The sequence below is a fragment of the Rhynchophorus ferrugineus genome, unplaced genomic scaffold (genome assembly GCF_030347505.1).
Source record: "Rhynchophorus ferrugineus isolate W39M unplaced genomic scaffold, kcgeb_rfMv2 rfM9, whole genome shotgun sequence".
In the NCBI taxonomy this organism is placed as follows: Eukaryota; Metazoa; Arthropoda; class Insecta; order Coleoptera; family Curculionidae; genus Rhynchophorus; species Rhynchophorus ferrugineus.
In genome coordinates this window covers 5430480-5449253 of record NW_027472588.1, presented here as the reverse complement: position 1 = coordinate 5449253, position 18774 = coordinate 5430480, and the positions used below count along the sequence as shown (strand labels likewise).

At 31.3% G+C, this 18774-nt stretch overlaps 1 protein-coding gene across 1 annotated transcript in view; it reads right to left on the bottom strand.

Annotated features, from left to right (window-relative positions):
* The window catches only part of LOC143201953 (uncharacterized), a 133170-nt gene that overhangs the window by 51177 nt on the left and 63219 nt on the right, over positions 1 to 18774 (bottom strand). The window lies entirely within an intron of this gene.

Sequence of the window (18774 nt, the reverse complement as noted above, 5' to 3'; positions counted from 1 at the left end):
GATTGAAGGATCTGTAAATTGTAATTCAGACAAATTCCCTCTTTGTCAGCAAAAACGAAAACTCGAGTTCCTTAACATCATCCTTGTCGTAGATCTAAACCTAATGGATAGACATAGACAATGTGTAAAATGTGTTAGACATAGACATGTTCAGATTGGTTTAGTTCCATTGTACCAAACCGAAAACACTATTAACACTAAATCTTAAAAATTACTGAATTCACTGGCAAGCTATTATATATTTTTCGTATATACCCTATATTAATTAATTTAATTTTAGAACTAGTTAAATTAGTACGAAATGTACAATACAACTCACAGAAGAATAAATAACGATATTTTCTTAAAAAATTACCTAATCATATTAGAACGAAATTGCTGATATTATACTTATGGCCTGCGGTTAGAAGAAAATAATGTCGTGTACTAAATATTACCGAATATTATTCCTGACATTACAGTTTTGTTTCTGATTACTTTTTCAACAAGTATTGATCAACATTAGGGCGAAATCGTATATATGAATAGTAAATATGAATGTTCGGTCTATATATAGATACATATCGTTAAAATTAACAAATAAAATACGTAAAGGTTCCAATTTAATATTTTTTATGAAACGATTTATTGCATAATAAATTTTTTTGTGATTCACCTTTTTTTTTAATAAATTTTTTTAGTTTTTTATAGTTTTAGTATGTGCTTATACAGCAGCAACTTATTATGAACGGATAATTTAAATCATGTTCTCAATAAACAAAATATTTTTATGAATTTCAATTCTTCGTTGTCTTTCTTATGGACTCTCCTCCAAATTTCGCATCAAGATTCATATCAAGATACTTAGTATCATTACTGTATGTTAATAATATTATCATTCATATTTGTTGGTATATGAACAGTTTGATTGTAGGCAAAAGATGTATCTCTGTCTAAGGTTATATAACAAGTACAACTAGCGGTCAACATCTACAATTGGACTAGATACTGAAAAATACACCTTAATGGCTTCAAAACTATCCATGTTAATTTTGAGTTGCGGCAAATTGACAAAAATTTAATTATATCACTTGACGGATGTCCGATTCATCAAGCAGAATTGATACCTCGGAATATATCTCGATGGTAGGTTAAACTGAAAATATAATGTTAGACAAAAAGCATAGCAGATTAGGCTCAAAGTTAATCAACTGTACTGATTAGTCGTAAAATACTCTCAACTTGATCTAAAATGAACGAGATTGGTTTATCTGTCGATCTTAACGCCCATTTGGACCTATGGAGTGCAAACATGGGGTTGCACAAAAATATCAAATCAATTAGTAATCCGCCGCACCCAAAACAATGTTCTACGATTAATTACTAATGCTTATAGCTACGTATCCAACGAAGAGCTGCACCGTGATCTCGTAATTAAATGGACCACATGGACTAGTTTAGTGTATAAGTATATTTTTAAGTTTAGCTTAAGTAGATTAGTTTTATTCTAATTTGGAAAATACATACTAATGTATTAATCCCATATACGCCTTGCTTATATTTTATTGCAAGTACAACATAATAGTAGTAATAAATTAATTTGTGAATAAAGATTGTACTAAACATATCGAAGGTAAGATATAATTAATGAAAAAAAATTATCGCGTGATTTTCTTAGTTAGAGTTTTGGCTACGTCCCCGCTATTATCTCTAACATTTTCTATTTTTAGTATGTCGCATATTTTAGAGTAAGTAAAGAATAGTCTGCAGCTGTTTCTAAATTTTCCTGCTTATGCTTCATATAAGCTTCTTCTTTTTTAACTCTTAACATCCTTAATATATTATAGATTATTTTATACAAGACTTTATGAAAGGCTTTATGAAGGTCTTTAATTGAATTGTTCATGAATCTTTGTGCATAAAACAACTCTTCTCACATATTTCATAAGAAAATTAGCTATGACATGAAAACGAACGGTAACTCCAAAACTCATTTATCTTAAATCCATTATTTACGCTATATCTGCCTATATGTAGCATACTGAACTATATATTGATATAAAACCCATAAAAAATTTCAAGAATTAATATAAAATATAAAGAATATAAAACTCTTTAAAAGATTATCCATCCAGGAATTCTTCATTTGTTCCTATAAAATTTTATCTAATTTTTAAATCTATTTGTAGAATATATCCCAACTAAGTTAGCTTAATTTCATTTTATCTACATAATTACACAGAGTATATACACAACGTCGAGCCCATGTTTGAAAATTGCCTTAAATTACCAGTTATAAAACGAGTTAACCATTCTTCGTGTTCAGCCATTGCATTCTTATAAAAATTGCTCGAGATTCTCAATAAAATTAAACGAATATTTCCAGCCAGTTCGCTCAATAAGGAATAGCTTCGGCGCGAACAACTATGCGGTGCTGCATTATTCAATAGACTCTCGGCTCTATTTATTTATAAATATTGAATTCGTTCTCTAGCAGAATAGAAGAGAGTTTTATAAGCGCGGGCGCCGGACTCGTTGAATATATCATCTAATGATGAAATATGGAAGGGGATCGACGCTATACTGCATTGGAGATTACAGGGGTGTAAATAAATAGGTATAACCAGCATCCGGGTTGGTTAGATGTTAATATTGATATAGAATGACGTCGTGTGTTTAAGGTAATATATCTGTTGGGGTTAGAGACGATAATATTTGCCTCGACATAAGATCACCTCAAATATAGTGAATATATATATATATATGATATATTATGAAACGAAACCCAAGAATTATGTATAAAGAAATGTGTATCATATTCAAAGAAATTATGACTACAATATAAACGATATTCCACAATTTTATGAAGCCTTAAATTTTCGTATATCTTCATGAAAACTGAATATAATTCTTAAAACTCTTGACTAATATAATTTGTAATAAATGTTTTTGAAACTATTTATCTCGAGAATGTAATCGAAGATAGTCATATACAACAGTTATTTGTTGTGAAGACATCTATATTTCTTATATTTTTCCTGATAATTCAAACATTTTTTTCAATATCCATAATTTATCGTTTTTATATATATATTAGAGAATATATATATATATATATATATATATATATATATATATATATATATATATTTATTATATATATATATTAGATATATTATATATATATATATATATATATATATATATATATATATATATATATATATATTTATTATATATATATATTAGAGAAAGGTGAATCATATTTAATAAAATTATGACTACTAAAAGAATATTAAATAATAAAATTATAACCCCAAATATCATATGCCATAATGCACCAAATATAGATATAAAAAGAATTTTTAATTTGTGCCATTTAATTCTGATTGATTGAGAGCATTAAAAGGCTTTTATTAAAATAAACCGGCGTGCTGAAACTGGCTAGCTTAATATTTCAATTATTTCAAGCCTGGACTGAAAGTTTTAGTCGTTTCGTTCTTCTAGTCTTTGGTTTTTTGCGATCGCATTTTAATTATAAAGTTTTCACAATTTCGGGTCAATTCCCTTTCGGCACAGTAATAAAACGGAAATGGCGCCCGGCCTTACGTCAAAATCGTCAAAGGATTGAAGCTGGAACTATGTCGAAGCCAAAATAAGTATTCCAGTCTTGGGTTTCAACGCTTTTGTCTGGACGCTATCTTTATAATTCATAGAATTTCACTTAACGATCTTTGGCTATTTATATTGTTCCGGTTTTTATACTATATTCCTTATGGGCTAAATAGTTTTTACACAACAATAGATTTCAATAATAGACATTTCCTATAAATATTGCATCTTTATTTAGTCTGGAAAATAAATGGTAAATAGACTTGATGTACATTAAATATTATAGGTATAGACAGCAGTAGAAACATATTACCATAATATAGAAATATTATATGCTGAAGAATTCCTAATGATCTACAGATACACGAAAGCAATGTCGTCTCGGAAATATTACCAAATATTATTCCTGACATTACAGTTTTGTGTCTGATACCTGTTCATCACATTATCAGATCATCAAAATTAACAAGTTAAAAATTATTTTAATTTATTTATTAGAATTATTTTCCCATATATTTCTATAAATAATAATTTGGTATTTATCCCAAATTCGTAATATTTTAATTTAGTACTATCCTTTCTTTCAGAGGTTTTTATTGTCCAATTATATTACACTTAAAAAATGTTTAAATATTCTCAAATATTATGTGAATATTGAATATGGTAGATTTTATAGATATAGACAGAAATACTTATATGTTACTATGCTGAAAGGTTTTAAATATATTATTTTTAATTTCAGTTATAAGGATGTTTTTTCGTATAGTTTGTAGAAATAATCGTTTGACAGGTATGACATATTCATAATACATTAAGCGCTGCTCCAACAAGTAATAATCAGAAGGAAAATGGTCTGGAGGATACAGAGAATGGAACATTTCCCATTTCAACGTTTCCTAGTATCCTTTCACCGAATTTGCTGAGCACTGTGACGCAGAAGAATAACATTTTTATATATTTATGTGAGCCTTCAATATGAAGTTGGCTGCAAATATATTCGATAACATTTAATAGACAGTAACACCATTTGTTCTAAAACCTTTAAAATTAATTTATTCGCTTAATTTAACTTTCTTTCAAACATATTTTTCACTGATAGGTATATTTAGCTATATTTCACTGGAATAACGTCTTTAATGACAAATAGGAGAACTTATGTGGGCTGTATGCTCGATGCGTAAAAAAGAAAAGACGCAAGAAGAAATTCCATAAAATAATTTCAACAAGGGGGGGGCAATTTTCGCGATAACAAAAGGCACGAAAAAACTTTTAATTGCAACATCTAGACGTAAATTAGACCGACGAGAACGAATCCCACGAAACTGGCGCGGGATTTCCGCCGGGATCAATTTTACAACTGGCCGACATACACACACACACGTAGGTGGAAGGCCTCGCATGACACGACAGAATTACAAATTACTGACGGCCGGAAACAATGGCCGTAAAAATGGGAAATATGAAATCGAGTCGGAAACGATTGCTTCTTTGAATCGGATCCGGATGACCGGTTTGATTATGCCGACGCACGAAATTGCATTTTTTTGTCAAAGGTCTTCGTTTTTAATTAACAAACTGTGTTCGGAGACGGGCTCGTTGAAGTTAGTTTTCGAAATTACACGGAAAAATATTTATCAGAGACAAAAACTGAACAAGTAGATATTAGGTTGCTTTCAAGGACAGAAAAATATATTAGACTAAACTAGTATACATTTTAATTCATAATATTTGTTATAAATAAGACATTTCTTTAGATTATGTATAAAGAGTCGTGAAAGGAATTTGCGGGATTTTAAAACATTCAATAAATCCTGACATAAGCAATAAAACATGAACTTTTAAGCAAAGTTCAAGTTTGGTCATCAAAACTACTCTCCCTCGTCCATTTTTACGTATTTGAACCAAACACATCATGTCAGACAAGAAACAGAGTAGATCAGACTCCAAATCAAACAACTGTACTAGTTAGTCTGTACTGTACTAGATTAATACTTGTCGGTTAGAAATATGGTTTTGCACTGAAACATCACACCAACTAGTAATCCAACCCTTTCAAACCAAAGTTCTTCAGTTAATTACACAATTATATACGGTAGTGAACATTAGGAACTATAAGCTCTGAATCCAAATCAGCAACCTAATTTTATTTAACTGGTTCTAGTTTTCGAAATATGCAAAAATTCATTGTTTTGCTATGTTTGACGGTAAACGAATATTTTTTGAATTAGAAAGTACAAATCACAAAAGGACTTGAACTGAGTTTATGCACTCATCATGCCTTCGACCCAAATTCCTTGTTATTACCTTTCGATTTTCATCATATCTTGGTGTATCCTCACTCCTTGCTCGTCGCTCGTGTCTCCCAAGTTTTGTGGAAATATAGCAAGATGTAAATATAGAAAAGGTATTTTGAGAGACACTCGAAATCCATTGTTGTAGTAATTTTCCAATAAATTGTCGATAACGTGCTTGTAATCCGATGATTTTTGATGGTCAAAGAGAAAGTTGTGAACAACATTTTGAAACGATGCCCATGCTGCTGTGTCATCAGGCGTTAAACATTTTATAAACCTTGCATCAACCATTAGTTTTCAAATATCAAGTCCGACCAATGTACCTTCTTTGATTTTTCAAATACTGCAATTGCGCTTCTTTGAGTACATTTGTCATGATTTTTCCACATTTACTCAGCATATAATACCCATAAACATAACAGAAACTTTGAATTGACTTTAAAACCTTTTCTCTGCATTTTTCAGCTGTTTGGGCGCAAAAGTTACCCAAAATTTGTAACCAATGCTTATTGCTACGTAACCAATGAACGTGAGAATGAGATTTCGCCTTCAAACAAGATATAATTAATTAAAAACGGTAAAAATTTAGGTAATCACTATACGACTGAATTCTAAAGTCAACTCGTTCAATTTGATATCAAACGTCTGACGCAATGTCAGCATAATGTTGACTGCCACAGCGATTTTCAGAAAGCTGGCCTAAAATGACAATTTGATTTAAACACATTAGGTTATTAAAAACTCTAATTCTATCTCATAGTTATCCCCAAAAATTGTTTTATTCAATATTTAATATTCTTTTGTTTCTTCTTATAATTTTATTTTTTGTAACTAAATTAACCACAGGACGAAATAACTCGTAGTATGCTTCCTATAAAGGAACGCTATCTATGATTTAACTTGTAGTTGGCAGTCAGCGTGTTAGAAAAAGGTAAAAAAAGTAAAACCTTTATCTTGTTGTTGTTTGTTGAGACATGACGTAAATGTATTTAAGTCTTCCAAAATTAACTAATAGCCCTTATAATATTTAAGTTAGGAAGTAATGTTAATACGAAATATCCTCCTTCTTCACTTATATTATGTCATAAATGTCCATTGTTCTGTAATAGCTCAAAAGTGCTCTACTTCAGACGGAACTTGTACTTATATATAATAAAGCCAAAGGGTTGAAATAATCTCGACCCGAAACTAGAATACTTATTTTGTCTTCGACCCTAGCCCTTAACGACTTTGACGTAACGCCACGGATTATTCCGAGTTTATTGGATTGTGGCGCAGTCTCCAGCGGTAGAAACTTTATAATTAAGGCTTTCCTGTCGGAAACCGATGTCCATAAAAATCGAAGTCGGACAAACGCTAACGAGCTTGCAGCAGGAATCTCGAAAACGATCAATTGTTTTACCCCCTCGCAGTGTTTAAACAAAGTGTCTTACATTGATAATTACATATTTGATAATATATAAGAATTGTGTAAATTAGAAAATAAATGGGAATACACTAAATGTAGTAAAAGGAATAAATAACACCATAGTAGATCAACATAGATCAATCGCCAACTAAACTGATCTATTAAAGGACAGCAATTTAAAAGGAACCCACACAGGATTTCAGTAATACCTAGAAAAGGATACTGGAAAAATCAGATAACCCATAAAATATTCAATAGGAGGGAGATGACAAGAAAATCAAGCATTAATAACATATAGAAAAATTGGAAGAACTAGAGGGAAGAAGAACAAAATTAAATTTGAAACCGAAATTTAAGAATGAGATGGAAATTAAGGACTATCGCCGAAAAGATAAGAGGAAGGAAGGGGTGAGGGATATATAAGACATAGGTGTAGGAAAATAAAAAATAAATAAATCTAGAAATAAAAGAATTAAAGAAATAAAATAAAAATAAAAATACAACGGAAAAATGATGTAGTAAGCGAAACAAACGACTAAAATAAAGCTAATAGTAGAGATGTTAATACAAAACTAAGAAAAATGACAATAAAAAAAGAAAATGATAATAATAATAAATATAGAAAATAAAAAAGTAGCTGTACGAACAAATCGTTACAATATTATTGGCGCCATAATTCGTAATGCTGCTAGTCCCTGGATCATAACAACACTGTGTTTTAGTGTTATTGTGTTTGCTATTAGTACGTGACGTAGCTCATCGCACATTTGATTTGACCAAAGTCCCATAGTCTTTTATTTGGCATTGTTAATAAAGAAAGTAAATAAAGTTGTCGCGTACTAACTTTGTGACTAAATAATAACAAACTTGATATATATTTTTAGCTATTCTTTTCCTTAAGCAAGTCACTGTTTTAAATATTTACTCGAATCGCAATTATATTAATATTCGAAATTGCCGTTACTACATTTTTCACTTAATATTCACATTATACAACACATGTATCTATAAAAAGTAGTTTCATTTGTATGAAAATAAACCGTGGAAGAGTATTAAACCTCCAATACTGACGAATTCTTGAATAGTACATTATATATTCTAATGGCGGTTCGATAACATCGATCGGTAGTGTTAAACAGTTTTCAATACTTTTAGTCACGATTTAAATATCCAAGAACACTTATATATATCTGATAGCCGACAAAAATGTCGATCATTTGTGACAGTGAAGCTATTGAAGACAATATTAATGACATTTAGTATGGGAAAAGAAAATTTTTAGTTTTACTGTTTTCCTCGTAATTATTACATATTTTCTGGTCATACAAACCTTCCCTCGACTTTCCATAAATATTTTAAAACCAAAATTAACCAAATCGGTCCATCCATTCTCGAATTTTAGTGAGTCTAACAAAGAGCTACTCTTTTTTACATAGATATATCTTATAAATATATATACCCGATGATAAAAATAGACACATCCTAATAATAGCATAATTCAGTAAAGAACCTGGACTGCAAGTAACATAAAATAGAGCGCCATTTTTTTCTTCCTTCGTTACGAGCTGACAGTCGCCGAAGCAACTTACGTGATGACCGACGACAAATTATCGTCGCAGCACGATCGAGAACCGAGAAACAAAAAAAAGAAAAGTATGAAAAATGATTCGCCGGCTATTACTTCTTTGCCATGTCACTGCGAAGCAGACGTCCGCAACTGGACGATCTGGGGATTATGGCCTGTTTTGTCGAGGGATTCAGTTTTAATTAATGGTATTTTTACGTGGAAAATCCAAGGGAAAAAACTCATAGATTACGTTTTCGTTGTAAAAAAACCCAATGAAAATATATCAGTTTTTGCTTTGTCTGAAACAACGTATCTTATGAAATATGTATGGATTAACCTACAGAAAACAGCTCTAGTACATAATTTAATAATATCATTATTAGATACATGTTTATTTTAAGCCTTTACACACAAAAAGACAAAACACTTATATAATGCCTTTTCGTCATCAAAACAATGAGAATTTTTCATTAATAAAATATGTAATTTTAGTAAAAACGTATAATGTTCTTTCTTCATAACCTATCTTAAATTCACAGTGATCCTGTATTTAGTAATATTTACTGTAACTTAACGTAATGGCGTTTTGTTTTTGATAACTTTCTGAACAAGTGTTAATCAACATTAATAACTACATACACATAAATATTAATAAAGCGAACAATAAAGGTTATTAAATTACCTAAAGGTTCTCAATATTTGTTTAGTAACAATTTTAGGACGCTTTTTCCATACATTTCTAAAAATTCTTCTTTACAATTTATTGAACAAGCATAATATATCGTTTTACGATTCACCTTACTTCCAGACGTTATTTTATCCAATTATAGTATATATCACCAATAAATATATATATATATATATATATATATATATATATATATATATATATATATATATATATATATATATATATATATATATATATATATATATATATAGTTCATTTTATTCCAACTATTTAGTTCATCGTGTGCATGTTTCTTTACATGGAAACAGCTTCATCTATTCTTGGGAACTTTGATTGCCCATATTAAGCTTAAGCGTCTTAAGATTCTAAGGAAAAACATTTGAAAACAGAGAAAGATGAATATTTATCGAAAAGTTAATGATACTTTAGATTGATATTTATGGAATATATAATAACACTTGTTTAAGAAATCTTGAGGTAGATAGATACATCTTGACGTATATCTATCCATGTCTTCAAAGTAGTCTTGTGAAAATAACTTGATTCAATTTTACGAAGATAAATTATATTTTAATTATAAAATATATTCAAATATATAATATATTCAATTTTCCAGAGATACCAAAAGTTCTATGATGCTGCAGAAATAATTTAGCTAGAAAATTGGAAAGAGATTGTATATCAAAATACCACATATATTAATAAGAACTAAATATATAGGATTTTATTAGACTTATAAATTACTTATAAATTTGGAGCTTTACTATGAAAAATGCGTACAATGTATTTTATTGAAAGTATTGTCAATCGATTGCCGCTAATTTTTTCCCATCTTTTAAGACTATCCATGAATTGACTCACTGTTTGATATCTTCATAATAAGTAAAGTGTTTCTCAGATAGGTCACAACTCATATATCGGAACCAATAGTAATCAGAAAGAGCCAGGTCTGGTAAATACGGTGGGTGGTGTAGGACATCCCATTTTAATGTTTCCAAGTATATTTTCACCGATTTTGCAACACATAGTCGACCGTTATTATGCTAAAGAATAACATTGTTGTGCCCCATATGCACCAATAGTAGTAGAGAGCGATCCCCAGTTACGGTTCCTTCGAGTAATACCTTCAAATCCTCGTCTTCAATTTTTAGCTCTCCAGAACACACTTTGCCTTCGGTGATAAAATCACAACTATTAAAATGCCAAAACCAGTATTAACATGTTGAAATCGACGGAATATACTTGCCATAGGCTTCACACAGCATTCGATCACCTTCAGTCGCCTTATTTTTTAAAATTGGAGTAAAAAGTAAAACTTCCTGCAAATGCGATTTACTCGGTACAAAGTCAGACATTTTCAACGCACTGAGAAAATGTTTTGTTCACACTTCGACGAAATAACATATACTCAAAAGCGAAACTTTAACAATACAAACAAATATACGTTGGTTACAAATATACTTTATGCGATTTAATTTAGAGGACTGACATTTTTTCACAACCCATTACTTTATTGAAGCTCCTAGAGCTTTTAAGAACATAGCTCGAGCAACTAATTAAACGATCAATCACAACGCTTAAATCAACAATGAAAGATTTAATCCATTAACGTAAGGTTGTGCAGGAGGTCGCGGGTTTCGTGACCACGAACCCACAAATTTATTGTTTTGACCAGCGAGCCTGTAAATATGTAGATTAACATGCGACTTTTTATTCGGCTATCTAATAATAAGTATGTTGCTTTAGTCGGGCTGCAGCAACAAGAATTACATGTTTAGGGTACCGATTTATGTTGATATTAAATTGTTGTCGTGTTGCAGCGTATGGTTTTAAACTGTGACAATATTTAATTACTTAATATACTGCTATACTGTTGCAGTTAGTTTTATCCAAATCCATTACATAATTAATGATTTCTGTAAAAAAAAATGATTATTATATAGAAGCACTGATTAACTTATAAGGACAGTAAATTAATTTAAAAAGATTCCTGGTTCCTTTTCGATCAAGAGGAACCAATAAGTTATATAGACAAGTATAAATACCAAATACTGATATTTTTTTAGCTCATCCTACATTTTTACTAGTGGGTGAACCAAAACTTATTTAACAATTACCACAAAAAAACAAATAGTATAATTAAATATACATAGTTCATATTTCATTATTGGAAGAACAGCCCCAAAAATCCATAAAAGCCCTAGAAAGGGCAGGAGGGCCCAATGGCCCATACTTAGTCACTGATAAAATGAAATAAACTCTATATGGGTTTGAGCATCTGCTAGCATAGCAGCAACTTATTACTATTTTCTATAGTCCTGTATTTTCAAAAGAAGAAAATTAAGAGTTTCGCATTCTTCCATATAAGCCTATTTGGGCTTGAGTTTCCCAGGGTAATGACTATGAATATTTTTCATCAACGCAGTCATTATACAGTGTTAAATTTATGTTGCGGTGCCAAAACAAAGGTATTAGATTAATCCTCAATTAATGCTTATCGTTACATAACCAAAGAAGCACGACGACCATGGAGTCAAGAATATTTACAAAGTTATCCAAGATTTCATCCTAAAACCTAAAATAAAAGAATTAAAGAAATAAAATAAAAATAAAAATACAACGGAAAAATGATAAAGTAAGCGAAACAAATGACTAAAATAACGCTAATAGTAGAGATGTAAATACAAAACTAAGAAAAATGACAATAAAAAAAGATAATGATAATAATAATAAATATAGGAACTCAAAAAGTAGCTGTACAAACAAATCGTTAAAATATTATTGGTTCCATAATTCGTAATGCTGCTAGTCCCTGGATCATAACAACATTTGATTTGACCAAAGTCCCATAGTATTTTATTTGGCATTGTTAATAAAGAAAGTAAATAAAGTTGTCACATACTAACTTTGCGACTAAATAATAACAAACTTGATATACATTTTTAGCTATTCTTTTTCTTAAGCAGTCACTGTTTTAAATATTTACAGGAATCGCAGTTATATTAATATTCGAAATTGCCAAAATATACAAAAATCCACAGAAGTCCTAGGAAGGGCAGGAAGGCCCATTGGCCCATACTTAGTCTCTGATAAAATAAAATAAACTCTATATGGGTTTGAGTCTCTGCTAGCATAGCAGCAACTTATTACTATTTTCTATAGTCCTGTATTTTCAAAAGAAGAAAATTAAGAGTTTCGCATTCTTCCGTATATAAGCCTATTTGGGCTTGAGTTTCTCAGGGTAATGACTATGAATATTTTTCAACAACGCAGTCATTATGCAGTGTTAAATTTATGTTGCGGTGCCAAAACAATGGTCTTATATTAATCCTCAATCAATGCTTATCGCTACATAACCAACGAAGCACGACAACCATGAAGTCAAGAATATTTACAAAGTTATCCAAGATTTCATCCTAAAACGTGAAACAAGGTTACTAAATCACAACAAAGTGGAAGCAATACAGCTACTGGATAACACACTAGAAGATTGAAGCCACTTAAACCACACAATGTATAAATGTTTAACTTTAGATTAAATGGTCTAGTCTAGTTCTAGTTTCAAGAACATATAGTGTTATGTTTATAAAATTCTATTATTTATAAGACAATACTGTTAGTACATAATGAAAGATGAAATAATTTTAAAAATACGTAAATCAAGGATTGTTTATTGTAATTACACAGAGTAAAGTAAACCTGGCCATGGTTTGTATTCACTCTCCATCAAGTCTCCTTTCAGGTCAAGCTTTACAAGTTACTCATTTAGGATCACTGGCGATGGTATTAAGTGATATGCATTGTCCCGTCTTATTGGTTTTTAACACTTACAACACTTCGATCAGTGTTCGATCGGCATCGTCGATCTGTCCTATATGAAGTAAAAAGAACATGACGAAGCTCTATTTCTGAAACAAAATTATATTTTGGGTTATTGGGAGTTTTTTTTTCCTTGTACGTAGGAAACAGTCGGTTCTTTCGCTTTTATTGCGCGGCCGGGGTTGGAATATATATATTTTCCCCGGGCATAAAATTAAATTCTTCGGCCGGCCAGTGGATTCTAGTGAAAACGGTAATTTCGTTTTGGCGTTGCACTAGTGTGCGTGCGTGTGTATTTTTTGGGCGTCGCTGGAATTTGTGGGAGCTTTTTCGGAGCCGTAAAGGTAATTTGAGTAACGGTCGGTTCGAACAAACGCCATTTTTTGTAGTTGTAACGTTTCAGAATGGCTGGTATCGAAGCGTTTTGGCTATTTGATGAAGTTAATAATTAACAATTTAATTTGTTTGTAGCGGTTCGCTGTGCTTGATTTCATATGTCAATTTGGTTATTGCAATTTAACCTCAAAAACATTTTAACAAGCATTGAAATGATTTAGAACTGACTGGAAGCCTTTAGCCGCATATTACATGATTATTTCTGTATAATATGTGGAGTCATATTGACGTTGAAGAATTTTTTTCAGTTATTCTCTTCGAACTTATTGGATCTTTTCCAAATTGGATAATTTAGTCTTACTGGGTTGCTAGTAAAAAGACGAATAACTGTGTAAAAATACTAACTATGTAAATAAACAGCATTAGATTAAATTTTTTATTTTTCTTTTTAGCTCTGCTCACAATTTTTAAATATATGATGAACCAATTGTACTGTTAACAAAAAAAAATAATTAACCGTAATTTTTAACTATGTTTTTTCTATATCGGCAATATTCCTTCAGTTTTGTTAAGCAGAAATAACAGTATGAAAAATAATCTTAACCGTAAACTGACCACAATTTTGTTCTCGAAAATAGTTTATTCGACCAAATAGACATATCTCGAATTTACATGATTTAGTATTTTCTTTTTAATATCTGAGCCATAGCCTTTTCACTGGTCAACAGTTTTTGGTTGGTTTTTTTTTTGGAGCACTACAAGAGTTGAAATATGGTTTTGAATCATCAATTCACTAACCCGTAAACTTACTCCTGACACTTTAGTAAACACATTGCCAAAAAATGATAGCAATTTGTTAAAAATATTATTAAATATAGTACACTAAATATAAAAATGAAGACTTAATGTACTTTACATAATAATGTTGAGAATCACTGGTCTCCCTAGAGAAGTACCAAGTTTCAAGTCACTGTAGAGAAAAGTTGTTAGTTAGCAACGACTAGTAATAATATATTAATAAAAAAGCATCATCATCTATGTTATCATTTCATTTCAATTCATTAATCGCGAATTTATGATACACATACACTGCCTTATATATTGTAAATCAAAATTTTTCTAATTATAGATAAATTAAATCTTCTAATGGTAGTGATTTAACGTAATCCTCCAATATTGACCTTTCGGAGCCATTAATATTATTAGAAACCAGTGTAACTCCAGATATATTGCGGCTTCAGATAAAACGCACAGCCTACCACTCATTAATTACACACAAATACCCGATGCTCGATCATATTAAACCCCGCCAAAACGCTCCCAATATAATAACAAATCACGAGATGGTCAAAGAACCAGCTTGCAAGGTCCTTATCGGCTTAGGCATGGCGGCGTTCTCCAAAAAAAGGCCCAAATGATAAATTCGATACCTCTCCCCTTGTGTCTTAGGGGATTTGTTGAGTACTATTGCCTCGGGAAGAGACAAAATGCGAAACCTGTAAGTGTCAGCTTCAAGATGATTTTTTTTGGTCGAGAGCAACGCCGTCGGCCCAACAAAACACGTCAGCTGGAGAGCGGGGCGGTGAGGATGGGGTCTCGGAGGAGAATGTTATGCATTCCGTGTTTTGTTCGCGTTTTCGCCTCACAAAAAGTGCTATTTTAAATTTATATTTTCGTATTCGTGAGTGGTCTCTTTGCGGAGCTTGCGAAAAGGTAACGTGGGGGTGGATCAAAGTGTCTGAGAGTAGTTCTTGGCGGTTTGGGCGAGTGTTTTTAGATTTTGGAAGGTGAAAGCCCGGAACAAAGAAAGAGGATGATCGTGGGTATTTGCATAATACTTTCTGCATTCAAATCGTACAGTTTTCGCGAAAAATACTCATTAATTCAAGTAGTTAAACAGGACAAATATTTATACAGTATAGAAATGCTTATAGCGATATACATTAATTTTTATTTGTCCAATTTCTTTATTTTTCCGTCGCTTTCGACGATTTTATGGTCATATTGCGACTATACGAATGTGCTTTGTACTTAAAACAGGACATTTTACACAAAGGACGTGGACAAACACAAGTTTTTATGAGTATAAATAATTTTTTATGATAAATTAAAGTAAAATATATGACTAAGTGTGTATAGATACAATTGTTGGTATAGATAAATTGAACGTCGAGAGGTAATTGTGAACGTTCAAGATGACAGACAGCATCTCGAATAGTTAAAAGATACAAAGACAAATGACAATTATTGAGAGGTAAAGGAACGATTCATATAAGATAAATTTTATGATAATTATCGTTCTCTTGCCAAAATCACATAAACCGATAACTTTTGTCGCCGACTACAGTGTTCCTGTAATTATTCATTATAGAATTATGATAGAGTATCCCAGTCTCAGACGATTGAATTCAACTGTATGGGTAGAAGATACAGGAAGGACACTGAAAAATCAATTTTTACTTCAAAAAGTTTGTTTAATCCATCATCTTCAAGTCCCAGCATCTTGTTATTGCGACCCTGGTAAAGGTTCTGATGATAGGATAGGGAGTTGAGAGTCGACGCCACGCCTCACCGCAGAGTCTGCTTGTACATTCCCAAGTATCCCATCGTTAGATGTTATCCAGACTAGCGTCAGCAAATGACCAGCCACTAAGGGTGATCGCATGAAACTCAGAGATTTGGAGACATGAAGACTGTAATTTCGCTCAAAGAAGCAGTCCAACTGTAGGAGTCTGAGAAAGAGAGTCGTTTTCCGTTAGGTTAGATGTTTTTAGATTTTGGAAGTTGAAAGGCCGGAACAAAGAAAGTGAATGATCGTGAGTATTTGCATAATACTTTCTGCGTTCAAAACGTACAGTTTTCGCGAAAAATACTCATTAATTGAAGTGCTTAAACAGGACAAAGATTTATAATGTGTAGACATTAATATACCGAAATATATAAATCTTTATTAATCAAAATTCTTTTTTTTTTCTTCGACTTTTATCGTCAATTTGTCATTATACAATTGTGCTATAATGATTAGCATAGGACATTCCTCACAAAGGACGTAGACAAATACAAATGTTTATGTTTATTCTGGAACATCTTTAGGATTGGCTATCTTATATTTGCTAGTTGTATTCTACCGTTCAATACCATAGGTCCAAATGGGCCTAAGTATTGACTTATACAGCTAAACTTTGTTATCCAATAATAATTTAGATTTACGCCCTATCAGCCAATACATTTGGTTTAGTTTAAGCCCAAGTTGTTTGCGTTCTGTTACTATATGTTTTTTCCATGTCATACGTCGGTTAGAATGCATTCCCAAATATTTAACGTTGTCTGCTTGCGGAAGTTTATGATTATTCAATTTTACTGAAGTTTTTCTACTATGAATATCTTGTAGACATTAATATACCGAAATATATTACTATAATTACCAAAATTCTTTTTTTTGTCGCTTTAGACTTTTGTCGTCATTTTGTGATTATACAATTGTATTATAGTGATTAGAATAGGACATTCCACACAAAGGACATGGACAAACACAAATGTTTATGAGTATAAATATTTTTTTTTATAATAAATTAAAGTAAAATATGTAGCGACATTGAGGCAAGTCGAATTCTACATCGTCGAATAATAGTCCGTTTCTACCGCATCCAGCATACCAGCATAGATATAGTACCTTCTAGCTGACATTTGTCCAGATGAATACAGCATGGCACACGGTTTCGATACAAAAGATGTGTGACATTAGATCGATAGATTTCTTTTTATTAATCTCTAAGAACTTCAACAATCTGCCCGTGGGCAATAAGTATTATTATATGATTTCAGTTAAATAATATAACTATCCTGATATGTAAAAGATCGCTTCAGTAAGTGATCTGCTGTGCAAATTATAATCTAAATCTTATTCTAGATGCTATTTGAACTTATTTTAAAGTCTATCCTAAATTATTCTACAGACTACTCTAACTTATTCTAGCGATTATTAAATCTCACTCAATGTGTCTATTAATCAGTTCGTACGGTAGTTTGTTGTTTGAGCCTGTGCACTACACTGTCATCGCGTACATTTAACTTTTTGGCAAGTGTATTGGGATGCACCAAAGCACTCTTTCGGGGTACTTCGCACTAACACTTCGAATTACACTCGTTATGGGTTCTAAAGGGATATCGCGCTGAATCAGTATGTTGGAGATGTAATATGGGGTATCAACAATGACTCGCAACATTTTATTCTGGAACCTCTTTAGGATTGGCTATCTTGTATTTGCTAGTTGTACTTGACTTATACAACCAAAGTTTGTTATCCAATGATAATTTAGATTTACGTTCTATCAGCCAATACATTTGGTTTAGTTTAAGCCCAAGATGTTTGCGTTCTGTCACTATATATTTTTTCCATATCATACGTCGATTAGAATGCATTCCCAAATATTAAACGTTGTCTGCTTGCGGAAGTTTATGATTATTCAATTTTACTGAAGTTCTTCTACAAACGACGAGTGTCACTTGGTTAGATTTTGTCTCATTTGCTTTAATACGCTACGTTTTCAACCATAATTCGATTTTGATGATAGAAAATGATGTGACATGTTTTGATTGATACATATGGTACCAACTGTTATCAATAAGTGAACATTATTAAATGAAATAAAAATGATCAGAATATATACAAGAACCTAATAATATCAATTCATTTTTCTGCATGAAAACAGGCGACAAATCTCCTTAAAAGCATTCAATTAATTTAATGACGATCCTTCTTTTTTACTGGCAATGATATCAAAATAAATTAAATTTATGCAATTCAATCTTGGCGAAAAAATACGCCTCTAATTTAGAAATATTAGCGTAATCTGTTTTTTTTTTGCCTCGCTCCCCGTCCCTCTATCTTCCTGCAGCTCGGCTCCTCGCGATTCTTAAATAAGTTAAAAATTAAATTAGCTCTTTGAAATTCCGTATGAAAATGTGAATTTTCTCGTTTCCTCCCCGAACAGGAAAAACCTTAAAATAAACCTGACTATTCCGCGTTTTTTAATATTCTTTTGTTGTTAGGTTTTAATTCAAAATA